Genomic DNA, 20,070 nt, shown 5'->3' on the forward strand with positions numbered 1-20,070 from the left:
TAGCAGGGGCCATGTCTGCATGAACAAATCATGTAGTTCAAGATATTCCCACACATAGAACATCAAAGATCAGCCTGGCCTAGAGTTACATTCATTTGAATACTAAGTACAAGGTATTGGAATACCTTCCATGCAATAGACTCCAATGCTGGGTACCTGTTTAGAAAGAGATATTCCACAGAAAGTTCACATCCGTAATTTTAGCCTTGACTCCCTCCCCTTCCTCACTTTGACTCCCTCTCTTTCCCCACTTTGACTCCCTCCCTTTCCCCACTTTGACTCCCTCCCTTTCCCCACATACCACTAAGTCCCAGCATGTCTCACATCAAATCCACTCAAGTTATGGCACCAAATGCACAGGGGTTGACTTATCTCCTAATCCTCTCAACAATCCCAGTGCAGCAGAGTCTTAATGAGTGTTTCGTCAAATTGGAATGAATGACTGGTACTTTGGTTATCATTTTTTTGGCTACTGCTATGACAAACGGAAAAATAAATTGTACAGGAGGAATCTGGAATTTATATATGACCCCACATGGATAAAGTAAATTCTGCACTTCTATACTGGCCCGTGATCAGTGAACTTTCTTATATCGAGGCAAGCAATTGAGGAGAAGCAGAAATGCCCCCAAAGCAGGCCAGCACCCCACTTTGGTGTAAGGTCATTCAGCACCACTGGCTCCTTGACAACAAAGAGTGTCAGTTTCATCTGGAAACCTAAAGGGAGGCAGCCATGTCTCTGAGATTGATGCCCTTCACACATCCTGAATGACACTTCTGCTGAGTCACCACATAGCCATGATGGAGCCACATCAAAGCCATGCTCCTTAACAGCTTGGAAGCTTGACTCACTCTCAATCCAAAAACTCACTTTCATTTTCCTGGAGACAGCACAAAGGTACCTGGAGTGCAGCACATTTCAAAAGTATCAGCCTCAGTCATCTAAGAGAAGCATTTCTGGTCTGTGATTTAGGGACAGGTTGTAAATGTCATTTGCATGGAGCAGAAAGAATTGCCTTCGTTTCATCCCTAACAAAACTCAGTGAAGAAGATCAGTGCTAGGAAAATTGTTGGTCAGAGGATATGGCTGAATTCTAATTTAGTAAAAGGTATATGATCCCTGAGTTCTAGCAAAGGCAAAAAGGAGACAAGGCCATAGTAAAGAAAAATGTCACTTGTGTTTCTCTCAACTAATAGGATCATATAAAAATGAAATAGAGAATAAAAACACTGTGATGTTGATGGATTATGATAAGAATTGAGTTGAAAAAAAAATGCTTTAAGTCATCCAATTCTCTAAATAACATTGGAAACCAAGGAGTCAAATGTGTTCAAGCTTATCTGCACCAAATCTGGAAATTGTTGGCAAGATTACTAACTGCAATTTCACGATGACATTACGGGGCCCCAAAACCAATTCTGAAGACAGCTGGTCTCCTTGCAGAGATAACAGATTCAGACATAATCTGGGTTCCTTCAAAAGGTCAATTCAGGGGTCACAGCCAAGATCAAGTTTGTAATTATTGTAATTTCACCTTCTGCAGCAGAGAGCATCAAGTCAGATGAGGCATTGCCTAAAGAGGAGCAATTTTCTCTATAAAATTATTGTCATTAGTAGATCTTACAGGTAAGGTGACCAATACTTTATTCTTTTTGTAGTTCTAATTTTGTGCCACCATATCAAGTAGTAAATCACAAAATTTAACACTCTAAGCTATTACCATGTTGCCAGCTTTGCAACTTTGCAGTCCTACAAATACCAACTGAAAGACCCATTCATGGCAACATATCTCTTCTTTTCACACAAGAATATTTAGGGGAGTATGTTAGTGAGTGCACTTCCTGGACAACTCTTGCTGTTGGTTTGAGAAAGAGCTGTTCAAACTCTTGCCAATGCTATGTAGAAGCAGAGCGAATGTTCTAGTCCTCGTGTGTCCTTGTGGTTAGGCTGGGAGACAGTAGCACAATTCTTGCTGACAAGGGTCTCCCTTGTCCACCCAGAAAGGAGGTATTTGCTATGGTCCTCTAGGCAAAATGGGAGGCTTTGCACCTGGAAAATCAAAAAGAAAACTTGTGATCAGTTAGTTCAGCCCTCTTATATTATAGGTGGTAAAACTGCAAGCCAGGGAGTACAAATGATTTTCCCAAGACCAGACAGTTAATTAGAGGCTGGACCCTATGTTAAGTCTTACATTCTGACCATTGTTCAACACTTCCCACTTTAATACATATGATGTGTATAATCATTCTGCCAACCACCATTTGCAGTGTGTGATAATAGAGGAAAGAGCTGTGTGGGGACAGATATCTGATGAGGCCTTGATGTTTCTTCTTTTTACTGTGCTAATTACCACAATTACTGTAACTATACGAAGAAGGGGTTTCTTAGAATAATCTTTATCCAGGGCCACAAAATATACATACTTTGGGAATCTGTATAATTACTGCCCCCCGCCCCGCCCCCGCCGATTCAATCAGTGAGGCCAAGCAATATCTGTGCCTTTCCATATCAATATTGTTAGTTTCTTTGCCACAAGTAGAGATGTGATAATTAGCAGATCCAAACGATAAAATGCAATTTTCAAATATTGCTGAAAACCAAATGTAGTAAAGTTTGCTACATTCTTATGAGCCAAATTTAATGGGAGAAGTAACAACACTCTGGTTTCTGTTGACCTACTTATGATTTGACATTTAAAAGGAAAATAAAAAGAGTAGGATACCCTGAGCTCAGAAGTCAAGGAGACACCAGTCTTTGATTCTCAATGTGGGGAACTGGATTTTCAATTGTCATTTGACTGCCTAATGGGTTGGGCAAAGACAGACTTGATTGGAATGGGCTTTCAGCTCTTTGTATGTGCCTGACATTGTTCATGACCGCCAGGGCCTCTGTTCCCAGTCTAGTTTGAAAAAGCGTTCCCATCTCACAGTCAGTCATATCCATGATACAAGATACATATGTTTCTTCTGCAAAATACAACTCAAAAATGGCATATTTAGGTAAAAATAAACACATACATATCTACATACATACATTCAAGTGAAAGCAAATAGTAATAGCCACTCTTGGAACCAGCTTCTCTTTGGAGTGTGGTTTCTATGTTGACTATTGATTTGTGTTCTTGGGGAGAGTCAGATCCCAGCAGCTGGCCTCAGATGGCAAGTCAGTCTAAGGAAAAAAGAAATTATGATTCCTTATTCTTCAGCATGTGACATTTGAAGACAGTGATATCTAATGAAGATTTCTTTCCTAAGCTGCCCCATTAAAAGAAAAGTGCCTACCAGCCAGTCAGCATAGGTGCACAATTCCAAAGAAGTCTGAGGGATCTAGTTTGAGAGGCAACAACATGAAGGGGCCAGTAGGACCACCCATCCCCACTGTGATGTAAATAAGGGCAGGAGGACTGAAGCGCCTCTTGAACAGCCTGAATGAACCACCATCAGTGACTCTACTAACTGTGTTTCTGCTAAACACTGGAGGGCCTCACTTTTCTCCTTTAATGTGGAGAAAGAAGGAAAAAAAAAATCTGCCCTGTCAAAGCCACACAAGGGAATTCTCTTAAAATAAACAGCTAAACTTAACCGCAGGCTTTTCTTTCCATGGAAATATTTTAAATGTATATAATGTTAGATGGCTGCTAAAAAAATGACAAGTGTCTGTTTTCATTAAACTCCCCAAGAGTATGGATCTAATTGACAGCCTTTCTGAGGCCCTGAGGAGCTTCCAGCTTCAGGGTTTCCATGGCAACGTGTCCCCACTGCTAGAGCTCTACTGCTCACAGTCATCATTTACAGGGACCCACATTTTAGACACTCCTTTAAGTTATCCAGGAACTTCACTATCCCAAAGGGTAACAAATTCAATTTTCCAAGCAGGCAAAACTTCCCACTTTGGAGGCTAAGCTTCCACTTCCAATTTCTAAGAATTCTTTGTTCAATTTATGATTGGACAAAGACCAATTTGATATATTGATTTATGCATTTCTTTCTTTCAGTCTGGCTCTGTAGCATACTTCTTGTAACTTTAAGACTGTAGGTCTTAAACTTCATGGTTATCTTTCATCTTCTTCCAAAGGAGTAACATTGCACCAGAATCTGTCCCCCTGGGAAGTAACGCTTGCCATGCCTAGTCATCTAAGTCACAACAAACTCCAGGCTCACCAGTCCCCAGGTAAGGTAGGGAGAGGTTAGAGGCAGGACTTCCACCTGAGTGCCTGGTCCCTGGGCTGATAGGAGCTGGCTGCATTCCAGCCCACTCTCCACTCACATGCCAGTCTGAGGGGCTGTGTCAGCCAAGAACGGTGCCCTTTTCTTATGCAAAGGGGAAGTGTGCAGACCTGACAGTATGTAACACACTCAGCGAACTTTATTTCATTTAGTCCTCAGAGCCTGATGACAGAGTTCTTATTAATCCTAAATTATACTGAGCAAAACCAAGGTTAAGTACTACACTCAGGGCCACACAGCTTGTAAATGGCAAAGTCAAGATTTCAAATGAAGTAGGCCAACTCCCATACTCGAGTTCTCCCTATCGCACTGGGCAATAGAGAAAAATAAGCAGACTGTGAATGCCCTGACCTTCTCAAAGCGGAAGGCCTGCCAGACACAGAAAAAGTGGGTTCTGCTCTTAAAGCCATCCAGTTAGAAGATTTTTTCTCACAGATTGCTACCTGCATAAGGCTCACTGGCATTTTAAAGTCAATTGTCCCTTATATGTGTATGGCGCCACCTTCTGGGCTGTGGCACACACAGGAGCCTCAGATTTCTCCAGTAAGAAGCGACAGCCACCCTGGTGGTTATTTGTACACAATGCTCTGTGTTCAAACAAGATGGCTTGGATGTGCTAATGGATTCTTATCAGTTAATTGAATCGGCCACCGCTCATTTACCTGGGCACCTCTGATGGGGTCTACAAACAGCCCTTCACAATCAAGATCTTCCCAATATCACAGGGAGGACTGGATTGCTTCCCTCACACTGTTGCCCAACCACAGTGGGAAAGGAAAGTTCAGGTCTCATATTCCCATGTGGGAAAACAAACAAATAAACAAAAACTTGTCAAGCACAGGGCAAGTTCAAGCTTAGGATTTGCTCAGTTTCATTCTGTTAATTGAAAAATTTTCTTACAAGGGCTTTGTATTCATTATTTTAGTGAAGGAGGATTTTTTTTAATTTTAATTTTTATTTATTTACTTTTTTTGAGACGGAGTTTCGCTCTTGTTGCCCAGGCTGGAGTGCAATGGCGCGATCTCGGCTCACTGCAACCTCCACCTCCCAGGTTCAAGTGATTCTCCTGCCTCAGCCTCCCGAGTAGCTGGGATCACAGGCATGTGCCACCACACCTGGCTAATTTTCTATTTTTAGTAGAGACGGGGTTTCTCCATGTTGGTCAGTCTGGTCTCAAACTCCCGACCTCAGGTGATCCCCCCGCCTCGGCCTCCCAAGTGCTGGGATTACAGGCATGTGCCACTGCGCCGGGCAGGATTTTTAAACATTAGAGAAATATGTAAGTGTGCATTCAGTGACTTAGTGAATTGGGGACATTCACCAGTAAGTAACTGGTCCTCCAAAATGAGGATGTGTAATCCTATGGCCAAAGGGCTGCTAATCACTGTGAATGACAGTTCAGCCCCTCTCCTTGTAATTCACACATAACAGATAGTGATGAGGTTAAAGGCAAAGGGGCTGTAGACACAGAGGTCAGTGTCCAGTGCTTTGATATATGACAGCTCAAATATAGCAGAGGAAAATTTTTCCTAAAAAAATTTTAAAAAGGAACAAGCCAGAAGATTATTTCCCCCTCTCTCCTGGGAACATGGGCTTTGTCCAGGCATTCTTCCAAAAATCCTATCTCTCCCACTTCTCCCAGGCAACTAAATCAGCTAGTCAAGAACATACTACAGGGTATGCTGTCTCCAGTTGGAAATCCCAGACATCAAACTACAGCCAAACAGGTGAAAGTATGGAAAGAGAAAGTACTTGCAGACTTAAAGCAGGAAAACAAATAGAATTCTCTCATTATTCATTCTTTCAACAAATATTTATTTGGTTTTTACTCTGTGCCAGACACTGGCGAAAGAGTAATAAACTAAATATTTCCATGGGACATACATACTGATAGGGAAAGACATAGTAAAGCAGAAAATCTTTGTGTCAGATGCTCATATGGGTTCGCAGGAAATAAAACAAGGTAATGAGCAAAGGGTTTTCCTTTTACATAGGGAGGCCTCAAAGGCCTGCTTGATGAGGTGGTATTTGACCAGAGGCTTGAAGTGAGGAAGCTGGCCATCATGCTATGCAAAGGGAGAGAGAAACTGCAGAAGACAGAGCTCATGCAAAGTCCCTGAGGTGCTCTCATGCCTGGCATCATTTGAGCCAAGCAAGGGGGCCAAGGGCTGAGGGAAGTGATCGGCTATGTTGACTGGGATCCCTACAAGGCAGACATTGAGAATGAGATTATCGTGCCAGCAATTTATTTAGAGAGTATTCTCAGGTCAATACATATAAAGAGAAAGGGGAAGAAACAAGACTGAACAAAAGAAGTTGGGCCATGATATAATTTCAACAGAGGACTTAGCTCCTCAAATTAGGATGGCTCTTCAGGGTTGTCCTGATTTTTGGCAAGGAGGCCGGGCTCCATGCCCATTCATCCACCAGTTGTGGGATATATCTGCCCCAGGAAGTGGGCATGGCTTTGGAAGAAGCAGGTTTCTCCATCTGTAGGCAATTTTCACAGGGGCCTGACACCCACAGGAAGTAATAATTTCAGCCCTAAAGTGGGATTTGGGCCACACATCACAGCATCCACTACACCAAGGGGGGACATGTTGACAGGGAAGGAAAGAAATACATCGAGTACCAGATTATTTCAAAACTGGGGATAGAGTCTGGGCATATCATGTGTAGTCATTGGAAAGTTTGAGGAGACATATTTTCAATGGATTGTGCTAGCTGTTGGTTTGAGACTAGACTGCATGGGTGGGAAGTAGGGGTGGAAGGTTAAGAATAATGACATCATTGGCACAGAGCTTAAAGGAAACAAAAATGCAAAAAGAGAATAAATTTTCAATAAGGGCAGCAAAGTCACCACAGTATGCCAGGTGTCATTGGGGAGCCCCTGCCAGTGGCACACAAATATGGAAAGAGAAAGCTGACAGCAGACCTAGACAGAGAAGACACAAGCACAGGACTCAGCCGTTCACATCTGGAAAGACATGAAAACAAGGAGATTCTTTGATGCCTATGAATCAGAGTTTCAAACAAACTTCTTAGGATGTTTGGGGGCAAGAAAAATCAAGAGGATTTGAGTGTTCGAGGGTTCTTGGTAGCGCTTACAAGGCAGATCATGGTGGTGTTCAGGAAAGGTGAAATTCATCAGAGAGCTGATAAGACAGAATGGAACATCCTTATGATTTAGCAGTGGTTCTCAGACTTGGGATGTATCACAACCACCTGGGGAACTTAATACAAAACAGAGAGGCCCAGGTACATTAACATAGAATAGGTCCTGGGCTTTGTATGTTTACTGAGTTTTCCTGGTGATGCTGACACCCACCAGAGTTAGAGAATGGCTGACTCCAAGAGTGCTGCAAAGTGCACCAGGAACCAATGGACTCCCCTACCTGGGAAAGACCAATCCAAGGGTGCCATTCTCCTTTTGTTCCCATTCAAAATTGGTGTGCATTAATGCCCAGATATTACATGCAGCATTTCTGCGCTCTACCAGAAGATGGATCATTAATTATTTACAAGATCCAGAGCCAAACTGGTAATCTCCTTGGGGAAAGGAACAGATGAGAAATGAGTTGCCAAGGGTTGGCAGCAGAGTCTCTGTTGACATAACCCAGGGACCCAGGGATTACACTCAGGGAAGAGATGGGAAAGCATATGTTCCAAAGCTTTTTAACAATTTCTTGGGACAAAAAGTTAAATTAAATTAAATCAGATGGACCACAGATGCCCTCCAATCATAAAACTATTTTGGGGGCATGAAGTGAAAATTTCTTCTTATTCTTCGATAGAAAAATAAAACTCAAGCAATCATGATTCTAAGCAGAGGGGCTTGTAGCAGATCATACAAACTTTCCTCACATTTTACAATTGCAGCAACTTCAAAGAACTGGAAAGCGGGCAACAGCCCACTCATCCTACTCATTCCTATGAAAAAGTAACACTCACACCTGCTGGTGCCACAGGTCTCAGGCTGCATAAATAAATTTTCCTGATAGGTTTCCAGTAATAGGAAGGCATCTTGATTTTTTAATTGACAAAGGTGGGCGTGTATTAGTCAGGGTTCTCCAGAGAAACAGAACCAATAGGATGTCTATGTGGTAGGCCGGCAGATACACAAAGATTCAACCAACTGTAAACCAAAAATATTCAGAAAAAATAACAATATAAATAACAATAGAATAATACATATAGAAAACAATGGAGTTTAACAACTATTTATATAGCATTTACAGTGTATTAAGTATTATAAGTAATTGAAGATTATTTAAAGCATACAGGAGGATGCATGTAGGTTATATGAAAATACTACACATTTTTTTTTTTTTGAGATGGAGTCTTGCTCTGTTACCCAGGCTGGAGTGCAGTGGCCCAATCTCAGCTAACTGCAACCTCCACCTCCCAGGTTCAAGACATTCTCCTGCCTCAGCCTCCCAAGTAGGTGGGATCATAGGCACGTGCCACCACGCCCAGCTAAGTTTTTCTATTTTTAGTAGAGATGGGGTTTCACCGTGTTAGCCAGGATGGTCTTGATCTCCTAACCTCATGATCCGCCTGCCTCGGCATCCCAAAGTGCTGGGATTACAGGCATAAACCACTGGGCCTGGCTACTACACCATTTTATATAAGGGACATGAGCACCACAGATTTTGGCATCAGAGGGGGATCCTGGAACCAATCCTGCATAGATACTAAGGATGACTCCGAGTGTGTGTGTGTGTGTGTGTGTGTGTGTGTGTGTGTAAAAAGAGGTTTATTATTAGGAATTGGCTCACATGATTATGGAGGCTAAGTCCCATAATCTGCTCTCTGCTAGCTGGAGACCCAGGAAAGCCCATGGTGTAGCGTGAAGGACTAAGAGCTGGAAAGCTGATGGTCTGATAGTAGAAATTTCAATCTGAAGCTTAAGACCTAAGAACCAGGAGCACTGAGAACAGAAGATGTTTGTTTCAGCTCAAGCATCAAACCTTCCTCTACCTTTTTGTTCTAATCAGGCCTCAATGGATTGGATCATGCCCATCACATCAGTGGAGGCCATTTGCTTTTCTCTGTCCACCAATTCAAATGCTGATCTCTTCCAGAAACACCTTCACAGACACCTAGAAATAATGTTTAACCAGATATCTGGGTACCCCATTGGCCCATTCAAATTGACACGTAAACCATAAAATAAACCATCACAGAGGGGCCACAAAAGTTTATAACTGACCTAATTTAATTTTCAGAAAACCTAAAGGGGAAAAGTTTTGAACCAATGGCTACACTATGGAATCAAACTAGCATTGGTAAGTAAGGCTTGCAGAGAAGAAAGTGTTCACATTAACCTAAGAAATATGCCAAACAATTATCCAGAAGGCTAAGGGCTGAATTAAAGCAATGTTGCCTTGGAGACTATTTTGATAAACAGGTAAAAAAACTATCCAGCACAGAACAAAATCAAGATGAGCATAAACAGAAGACAATCGTTTTTGCCAAGAGGTATAACTATACTAATTTTAAAACAAAAATATCATGCAAGAGGCCGGGCGCAGTGGGTCATGCCTGTAATCCCAGCACTTTGGGAGGCCGAGGTGGGTGGATCACAAGATCGGGAGATCAAGACCATCCTGGCTAACACGATGAAACCTCATCTCTACTAAAAATACAAAAAATTAGCTAGGCGTGGTGACGGGTGCCTGCAGTCCCAGCTACTTGGGTGGCTGAGGCAGGAGAATGGTGTGAACCTGGGAGGCGGAGGTTGCAGTGAGCAGATATCACGCCACTGCACTCTAGCCTGAGTGACAGATCGAGACTCTATCTCAAAAAAAAAAAAAATCATGCAAGAAAAAAAATCAACAATTTAAGTCAGGTTAAATGAGCAAAGAATGGGAAAGAAACAGGAATTACAGAAATAAGCTAAAAAGCAAGAACTCATATTTCTCATATTCAATAAAGGGGAGTGTAAAATGATTGTGTTTTAATCACACCTGAGTGATTATATAAGAATGCTCATTAATGTGAAATAATCACTTTAATTGTTAAAAACAAGAATATTATGTTCCAACCTTTACTATGAATTCTTTAAAAAGTGCCACGTAACAGAAGACGTACTAGAAGAGAGAAAAAAAGTTAAGTAAATGTGAGATGGCTTATGGGATGAATAATTTATACCATGTGTAGAAAGAAGGACCTGTCTAGGTAGGGGGAGGTTGTGCTGCATAAAGAAGACATCCAAGCAAATGCACAACACAAAGAAAATAATAAAGACAGCAGCAGTGGATGGAGGAGCCCAGCACGAAATGCAATACCTCTGTAGAGACTCCTGCCCACTTATAGGCAGTACCTCCACCACCCCAAATACTCAGAGATCCTTCAGTGTGCCCGAAGGAACTTCACTATGAACACACACAGACTGGTTTAAACAAAACGCTTTCCATGGATCATCTAGCCAGTCCTCACTGTAAACTTTCAAGCAAGGTCACATGTTGGTTAGTATAGAAATTGGGACTCTAACCCAACCAGTCTTATGATAAAGCCACACTTGTAAATTTCATCTTATACTGCATAGTTTAGGGCAGAAAAAAAAAATACAGTAACAGTAAAGTTATAATTAAAATAATTTTTAAAATAGCAAAACTTATGGGATCCTGGTACAGCAAACCTTATTTGTGAAATTAAAGCATTAGATGATTCTATACAATTAAAAAAATAAAAAATGATGATTCTAAGCATTCCACTTAAAAATATTGGGAAAAAGGGAAAAATAACACAGAATAATAACACAAACAAAAGTAAACATAAACGAAAAGCAAGAGAGGAAATCACAGTAGGGTACAATATGCTCTGTGCTGCTCAGCCTTGGAACCCTAAGGTCTCTTTGGGGTTTTCTTCAATATAGGACCCTAACTGCCAAGAAAGGGACAGTGGGAGCTGCCTGGGTTTGCAGCATGAAAGTCTGACAGTCACCGGGTGGAGAGGTAGTGGCTGGTGAGGATGCAGGACTCTGCCAATCCCAGAGTCTGCACAGAGGAGCAGCAGGAGACATGAGTAGCAGGCAATCATTTTTCTCAGCTCTAACAAAATATAGAGAAATAAAGACCCCAAATCAGATTTTCAGTCAAGTTTCTGAGTTGTAGGCAGTGGGAAGATTTTTCTGGGATTTATAAAAAAAATCATCTACTCTTTGGAAAGGCAGGGGCAACAGGCACTAGGTGAACCTTTCAGGATTATCACCCCAAACCACAGTGGTTCTGGTACATAAGTTGCTGCTTCAGGAACCCACAACCATGTTGCCTCTGACCACAGTCCCACCACAAAGTGGGTGCACCAGAGCCTGCCTGGCCTCCCAGATGGCTAGCATCTAACTGGTAGAATCTAAGTCATACACTTGCACCCTGGCAGAAAGGAAGGCTGGGACGGCAGGGGTTTGGTGGTGGTGGCGGCAGCGGTGGTGGTTTAAGACTCTTGTGTTGGAAACGCAGGATTTACAAAACAGGTAATTGTCAAACAGTGAAGGGAGTACAAAAGATTTAGTGCATCATGAATAACCAACGTCAATGTCTGTGGCTGTGGGCAAGTCGCCTCAGTCTCCTCTCCCATAAAAAGAAGTATGGAATCATAATTTCTTTTAGGTGATGTGAGAATTAAATTTTAAAAATGTATGCACATCACAGAGGCTGGCACATAATCCCCACTAAGCGTCAATGCACAAAGATACGTGCCTAAATATGTAGGTAAGACTGTTTGCCACATCCTAAATATGTCCCCATCACAAAGACACTGAATTTGAAAATGTGGATTCATATCCCCTCCTGGTGCAGGACCAAATAACTACCAAAATATTTGCAACATGTCTGGCTCAAAAATCAAAATATGCAACTAGTGGCTCAAGAAAACACCCAGAGTCAAGTGAGAAGCCAAATATCTTCTTTGAAGAGCAAGAAGACAGTGTGCTGAGAAGATGATCCATTGTTAGCTAATGTCTGGTAAAACCACCAGAACCGGCACTGTGACGACAATGACAAAGATCCAAGCAGTCAGCCTGTGCTCAGACTGTCTATGTCTGCCAAGCATGCAGGCACATTTTTAACGTTATTACATTTTTGTGGCACACCAATCATATGCGGTGGGCGTTGTGGTTCCTCCTTTGACAGATAAAAAGAGAACCACTAAACAGAGGCTTATCACATTTGAGGATCACCCAAATGAATCCGTCTGAGTCATGCTGCAGTCAACCTGCCCGCAAGCCTGGTGCCTTCTATGCCTGAAGCCTTCCAGTCCTGGGCTTCTGGCCAAGCCCATGCCTTTCTGTGGTTAGACTGTCCCTACCTTCACCTTGTCCGCATTCTACCTGTGACTTAGCAGGGCCTGTGTGCCAGCCCACTCCTTCAGCTCCCACTCTTCAAAACCCCACTGTCATTATTCATTTTTCTGTTTTTCATTGTTGGTGTGAGCATGATACAGTGAGCCTGTCCCTTCCTCGAAGTTGATCTTGGTCATCCTTTTCTGAGTTCTGTCAGGGCGCCACCTTTGGCCTGGACCCAGGGACGCCCATAGATGCGAGCTAACAATTAAAAAAAAAAAAATGGATGGATTAAAACATAAAAGGGGTAAAGTCCTCAGGTGTCCTCCCGATTCCAGGGCATCTGCATGTAAAACAGTTAAGGACACTGAGTGGAACCTGTTGGTGCAGTTCCAGGTTCAATCACTCCCCCACTAGGCGAATGTTCAGTGCTTATTCTCCTTCTGATTTCCAGCTTATTAGGGCTGCTGTGATAGCAGTCTGTGCTTCAGATCATTAGCTACTTGCTCTTTAAATAGAATCTGTTAGCTAAATATAACCAGGAGCCTTTGGTAGTTTGCACTAATTGTGTTGAGTTGCTTTGTTAAGGTAAATAACAGAAGAAACTATCAGTGTATAAATATGAAAGCCATCATTTTCCTGCTTTCCCCAGACAGTAAGTGCTTTGGGTATTGTTTAACAACCTTATTCAGCTGAGAGATAAATGGGATGATTGATCAGGGGGTCCTGCTCCAATAAGAAGCCCACAGCTGGGCAGCATTCAATCGCGCCCTCCCCTCCGGCTGAACAATGAGGACCTGGGCTTCCTCAGTGCACACATTTCAAGTTGGGAATCCAGCCACATGCTTCTCCTGGATGAGGTCATGCAGTAGGAGACGGGTCTGACTGTCACAGCTCTACCCTGTGTTGGGACAGCCCAGATCCTATAGAAAAGGAAAGGGACATATTCCCTTAGCTCTCAGCTCCTCTGTGAAGGGAAACAATTGAAGAACCGCCTGGGTGGGAGAGCTGTCTCTTAGCTGGACCAGTGGTTTTCTAACCTCTTTTGAGCCATAGAATCATGGGGTGTCATGAACTCATAAATCAAAGAACAAAATGTAAAGAGATAAACTGCACAGTGTGAGGTGTGGGTGCCACATCAATCTATAGGTCTTCTCCACTTTGTCACTGAGTAGACTCCACAGGGCAACCAGTTTAAAAACAGCATTTCATCCAATAGTTTGTGTGAAAAGAGATAAGTTGATTCAAGCTTTTCCCAAAACTACACAGAGGTCAAAAACTAGTGACACTACACGGCCCATCAAACATTTTGTTGGCCAGTTTATTTCACTGGCCTCATATTTCAAATATACACAGTGTCTCAGAAAGCAATGTGTTAGGTTGGCACACAAGTAACTGAGATTTTTGCCATTACCTCAATTACTTGTGCACCAACCTAATAATTAGCTGGTTTATGATCAGTTGAAATGCAATCAGCTTAATCGTGTATTACTGATTTGCATTGTACCTGTTTAGATCAATTACATTTTCTGTCTGTCCCTGAACCCTGTGAGAATAAGAACAGCCCCTATATCTCTCTCAGAGCCTCCTCTCCATCCAACTTACAAAACTCTCTCTTGATTTCTGGAACCTCTATATTTCTTGTGAACTCACCCTGCTTCAGTTTGGCCCACAATTGCTGAATAACTCCTCTTTTCCAAATCTGCCATAGATATAAGGACATAAGAGATACTAAGGCACTGTGAGGATTTTTTTTTTTTTTTTTTTGAGATGGTGTCTCACTCTGTCGCCCCGGCTGGAGTGCAGTGGCACGATCTCCTCTCACTGCAACCTCCACCCCCTGGGTTCAAGCGATTCTCCCACATCAGCCTCCCAAGTAGTAGTGATTACAGGCGTGTGCCACTACGCCCAGCTAATTTTTTGTATTTTTAGTAGAGACTGAGTTTCACCATGTTGGCCAAGTTGGTCTCGAACTTCTGACCTCAAGTGGTCTGCTCACCTCAGTCTCCCAAAGTGCTGGGATTACAAGTATGAGCCACCATGCCCGGCCCTCTGAGAGGATTTGAAGAGTGGTTTTACACAGGGAGAAAGATGAGTGAAAAGTCGCATCCTATGTCCCACCAGAGACCAACATTGTACCTAGTTCTAAAGCAGGTTGTGCGCCTTCCCGAGCACTTCATTCTCTGTAGATAATACCAACAAATTAAAATTACTGTTGTTTTTTTGCTAGACTTGACATGATTTGTCATTATGTAAAAAAAAACTGTATTTTTTAGAGATACATACCAAAGAAAATAGGTGTGAAGTTATATGATATCTGGAATTTACTTTAAAATATTCAGCCACAGAAAAATAAATCAGGGGATAGATTAAGAAAATGTGGGCAAACCTTGGTGATGGATAGGGAGGGGTACTTTTCTTAATTTTTTAATTTCTTTTTAAATTTAAATTTTAAAATCTTTCTTCAACTACTACATGTGTATACATCAACAATTCTTGGAAAGGTCAATCTCACTTTTAGAGGTGAAATGATCTGAAATGCACATGGACAAAATACTTCGTGAAATGCTTGTGAACATTTGCGCATCTGAAAACTCAGATGGTTTTGAGGTGGATTTCAGACCAGGCAATCAGTGTGTGATGAAGAAACCAACGTGATAAAGTGGCATTTCCCTAAAGCTCTTCTGCACAACATCAGGCTAGTGACAAGCTCCAAGCAAGATGTGGTCCCAATGTCATGTACACTTAAGAAACAGCTACACACATGGGGTCCCTGCTCAGCAAGTCAGCACGTACATTAGCGCTTTAAAGTCTCTGTTGAATCCTACAAGAAAAAAAGGAAAACATCCTATTTTCTTATCCTGTTAGATTGGAAAAATAGGGAGAGATCAAGCATGAGAAAGGGAAGAGAACTGACATCAATCCATCCTGAAGGGTCTCCTATATATTACCAGACATTGTGCTAAGTGACTTTCCCGATATCTACGATAGGTCTTCATATTATGCAGTCTTACAGTACTCTTTACTTCCCCAACTATAACATGCATGCTCCACTGTGGCTCCTGGTTCAATAATTTATCTTTCCTATCATACTGTGAATTCTGCATGGGAAAGTCTGTATCATCACTTACTCATCTCTGATACCTACCACCTGTATCCCTTTCACTTAATATGATTGTTGGCAAATTGTGGATAAATATTTGTCATGTAAATAGATGTGCTAGCTCATTTAATCATCAGAACAGTCCTAAGAGTTATAATTCTCCCAATTTTACATATGAGGACTTGAGACAAATGGAAAGAAAATAATTTTTCCCACTTTTTAAAACTAAAAAGTGGCATATTTGGCATTCAAAATTAATTTTGTTGACTCAAAATTCTTTCATACCTTCAGTAATGAAGATTGTGAAATAAAAATTGCAGCAATTCTAAAGAATAGAGTTTAGAAAGGGAAATATAAGAAATTTACAGTGGAAAAACTTGCACTATCCAAAATAGAACATGTTGACATCATGTAATATCCTCTGATGTGATGTGTTGAGAAGGGCACATCGCTCTGTGGTTTTCTTCCTCCAGATCCACACTTCACTCTAATCACGAGAAAACATCAGACAAATCTAAACTGATATATATTCTACAAAACACCTGACAAGTATTCGTCAAAAGAATCAAGGTCATAAAAGCAAAAGACTGAGAAGCTCTTAGGAATTGCATAGACTAAAGAGACGTAACAATTGAATACAATGCAGTATCCTTGATAGATCACATAGCAGAGAAAGAATGTTTAGTGGGAAAACTGGGGAATCTGAAAAAAGTTTAAGTTTAGTTAACAATATTACACCAATGTTAATTTCTTAATTTTAATAATTGTACCATGTTTTTGTAAGATTTTAACATTAGGGAAAGCTGAGTGAAGGGTATTATATTAGTTCCCTATTAGTGCTGTAACAAATTAATACAAATTGCTTAAACAATAAAAATGTATCTTACAGTTCTGGAGACCAGGAAATATCACTTGGCTAAAATCAAGATATTGGCAGGTGTCTTAGACCTCTTCGTGCTGGTATAACAATATCCCTGAGGCTGAGTAATTTATGGAGAACAGATTGCTTTCTTACAGTTCTGGAGGCTGGGAAATCTAAGGTTGAGGAGCCCATATCTGGTAAGGGCCTTCTTGATGCATCATCCCATAGTGAAAGGCAGAAGGGTAAGAGAGCAGCAGCAGGAAAGAGAGAGAGAGGAAGGGGGTCAAAGTCATCCTCTTATCAGGAACCCACTCCCCCAGTAACACCATTAATCCATTCATGAGGGTAGAGCCCTCATGACCTAATCACCTCATAAAGGTCCCATCTCTCAACATGGTTGCATTTGGGATTAAGCTTCCAACACATGAACTTTGGGGGACACATTCAAACCATAGTATTACATCCCTGGCCCCAAAAATTTGTATCTTTCTTACATGCAAGATACATTTATTCCATCACAATAACCGCAAAGTCTTAACCCATTTCAGCACCAACTCAAAACTCTGAAGTCCAGTCTCATATAAATCAGATATGGATGAAACTCAGGTGAGATTCATCCTGAGGCAAATTTCTCTCCAGATGTGAGCTTGTGAAATTAACAAGTTATGTGCTTCCAAAATCCAATGGTGGGACTGGAATAGGATAGACATTCTCATTCCAAAAGCAAGAAATAGGCAAGAAGAAAGGGGTAACTGGTCCTAAGTGAGTCCAAAACCCAACAAAGAAAACAACATTAAGTCCTAAAGCTGGAGGATAATATCCTTTGACTCTATGTCCCACTTTCTGGACACACTGGGGCAGGGCTGGACTCTCAAGGTTTCAGGTCTCACCCCTATGGCTTTGCACACAGGTCGAAGTCACAGGATGAAGTTGCATGCCTGCAGCTTTCCCAGGCTAAAGTTGCATGCCTTTGAATTCTTTTATTTTTTTTGGTAACGTTTCATTTTATTTTATTTTATTTTATTTTATTTTTATTTTATTATTATTATACTTTTAGGATACATGTGCACAATGTGCAGGTTAGTTACATACGTATACATGTGCCATGCTGGTGTGCTGCACCCATTGACTCATCATCTGGCATTAGGTATATCTCCTAAAGCTATCCCTCCCCGCTGCCCCACCCCACAACAGTCCCCAGCGTGTGATGTTCCCCTTCCTGTGTCCATGTGTTCTCATTGTTCAATTCCCACCTATGAGTGAGAATATGCGGTGTTTGGTTTTTTGTTCTTGCGATAGTTTACTGAGAATGATGATTTCCAATTTCATCCATGTCCCCACAAAGGACATGAACTCATCATTTTTTATGGCTGCATAGTATTCCATGGTGTATATGTGGCACATTTTCTTAAACCAGTCTATCATTGTTGGGCATTTGGGTTGGTTCTAAGTCTTTGCTATTGTGAATAGTGCCACAATAAACAAACGTGTGCATGTGTCTTTATAGCAGCATGATTTATAGTCCTTTGGGTATATACCCAGTAATGGGATGGCTGGGTCAAATGGTATTTCTAGTTCTAGATCCCTGAGGAATCGCCACACTGACTTCCACAATGGGAGCACTCAGATTCATAAAGCAAGTCCTGAGTGACCTACAAAGAGACTTAGACTCCCACACAATAATAATGGGAGACTTTAACACCCCACTGTCAACATTAGACAGATCAACGAGACAGAAAGTTAACAAGGATACCCAGGAATTGAACTCAGCTCTGCACCAAGCGGACCTAAAAGACATCTATAGAACTCTCCACCCCAAGTCAACAGAATATACATTTTTTTCAGCACCACACCACACCTATTCCAAAATTGACCACATAGTTGGAAGTAAAGCTCTCCTCAGCAAATGTAAAAGATCAGACATTATAACAAACTGTCTCTCAGACTACAGTGCAATCAAACTAGAACTCAGGATTAAGAAACTCACTCAAAACCGCTCAACTACATGGAAACTAAACAACCTGCTCCTGAATGACTACTGGGTACATAACGAAATGAAGGCAGAAATAAAGATGTTCTTTGAAACCAACGAGAACAAAGACACAACATACCAGAATCTCTGGGACACATTCAAAGCAGTGTGTAGAGGGAAATTTATAGCAAAATGCCTACAAGAGAAAGCAGGAAAGATCCAAAATTGACATACTAACATCACAATTAAAAGAACTAGAAAAGCAAGAGCAAACACATTCAAAAGCTAGCAGAAGGCAAGAAATAACTAAAATCAGAGCAGAACTGAAGGAAATAGAGACACAACAAACCCTTCAAAAAATTAATGAATCCAGGAGCTGGTTTTTTGAAAGGATCAACAAAATTAATAGACCACTAGTAAGACTAATAAAGAAGAAAAGAGAGAAGAATCAAGTAGACGCAATAAAAAATGATAAAGGGGATATCACCACCGATCCCACAGAAATACAAACTACCATCAGAGAATACTACAAACACCTCTATGAAAATAAATTAGAAAATCTAGAAGAAATGGATAAATTCCTCGACACATACACCCTCCCAAGACTAAACCAGGAAGAAGTTGAATCTCTGAATAGAACAATAACAGCCCTGAAATTGTGGCAATAATCAATAGCTTACCAACCAAAAAGAGTCCAGGACCAGATGGATTCACAGCCGAATTCTACCAGAGGTACAAGGAGAAACTGGTACCATTCCTTCTGAAACTATTCCAATCAATAGAAAAAGAGGGAATCCTCCCTAACTCATTTTATGAGGCCAGCATCATTCTGATACCAAAGCCGGGCAGAGACACAACCAAAAAAGAGAATTTTAGATCAATACCCTTGATGAACATTGATGCAAAAATCCTCAATAAAATACTAGCAAACCAAATCCAGCAGCACATCAAAAAGCTTATCCACCATGATCAAGTGGGCTTCATCCCTGGGATGCAAGGCTGGTTCAATATATGCAAATCAATAAATGTAATCCAGCATATAAACAGAACCAAAGACAAAAACCACATGATTATCTCAATACATGCAGAAAAGGCCTTTGACAAAATTCAACAATGCTTCATGCTAAAAACTCTCAATAAATTAGGTATTGATGGGACATATCTCAAAATAATAAGAGCTATCTATGACAAACCCACAGCCAATATCACACTCAATGGGCAAAAACTGGAAGCATTCCCTTTGAAAACTGGCACAAGACAGGGATGCCCTCTCTCACCACTCCTATTCAACATAGTGTTGGAAGTTCTGGCCTGGGCAATTAGGCAGGAGAAGGAAATAAAGGGTATTCAATTAGGAAAAGAGGAAGTCAAATTGTCCCTGTTTGCAGATGACATGATTGTATATCCAGAAAACCCCATTGTCTTAGCCCAAAATCTCCTGAAGCTGATAAGCAACTTCAACAAAGTCTCAGGATACAAAATCAATGTGCAAAAATCACAAGCATTCTTATACACCAATAACAGACAAACAGAGAGCCAAATCATGAGTGAACTCCCATTCACAATTTCTTCAAAGAGAATAAAATACCTAGGAATCCACTTACAAGGGACATGAAGGACCT

General features: G+C 41.3%; 1 long non-coding RNA gene across 1 annotated transcript in view; it reads right to left on the reverse strand.

The window, feature by feature from the left end:
- Nucleotides 1–262: 262 nt before the first annotated feature.
- LOC129048240 (uncharacterized) overlaps nucleotides 263–20,070 on the reverse strand; it is a 216,511-nt gene continuing 196,703 nt past the window's right edge. Inside the window, exons 3-4 of the long non-coding RNA XR_010141443.1 lie at nucleotides 3,035–3,169; nucleotides 263–2,050 (exon numbers count right to left, since the gene is read on the reverse strand). This is a non-coding gene — a long non-coding RNA (uncharacterized LOC129048240). The remainder of the gene's footprint in view (nucleotides 2,051–3,034; nucleotides 3,170–20,070) is intronic.

This window comes from Pongo abelii, chromosome 8, assembly GCF_028885655.2.
Source record: "Pongo abelii isolate AG06213 chromosome 8, NHGRI_mPonAbe1-v2.0_pri, whole genome shotgun sequence".
Taxonomy (NCBI): Eukaryota; Metazoa; Chordata; class Mammalia; order Primates; family Hominidae; genus Pongo; species Pongo abelii.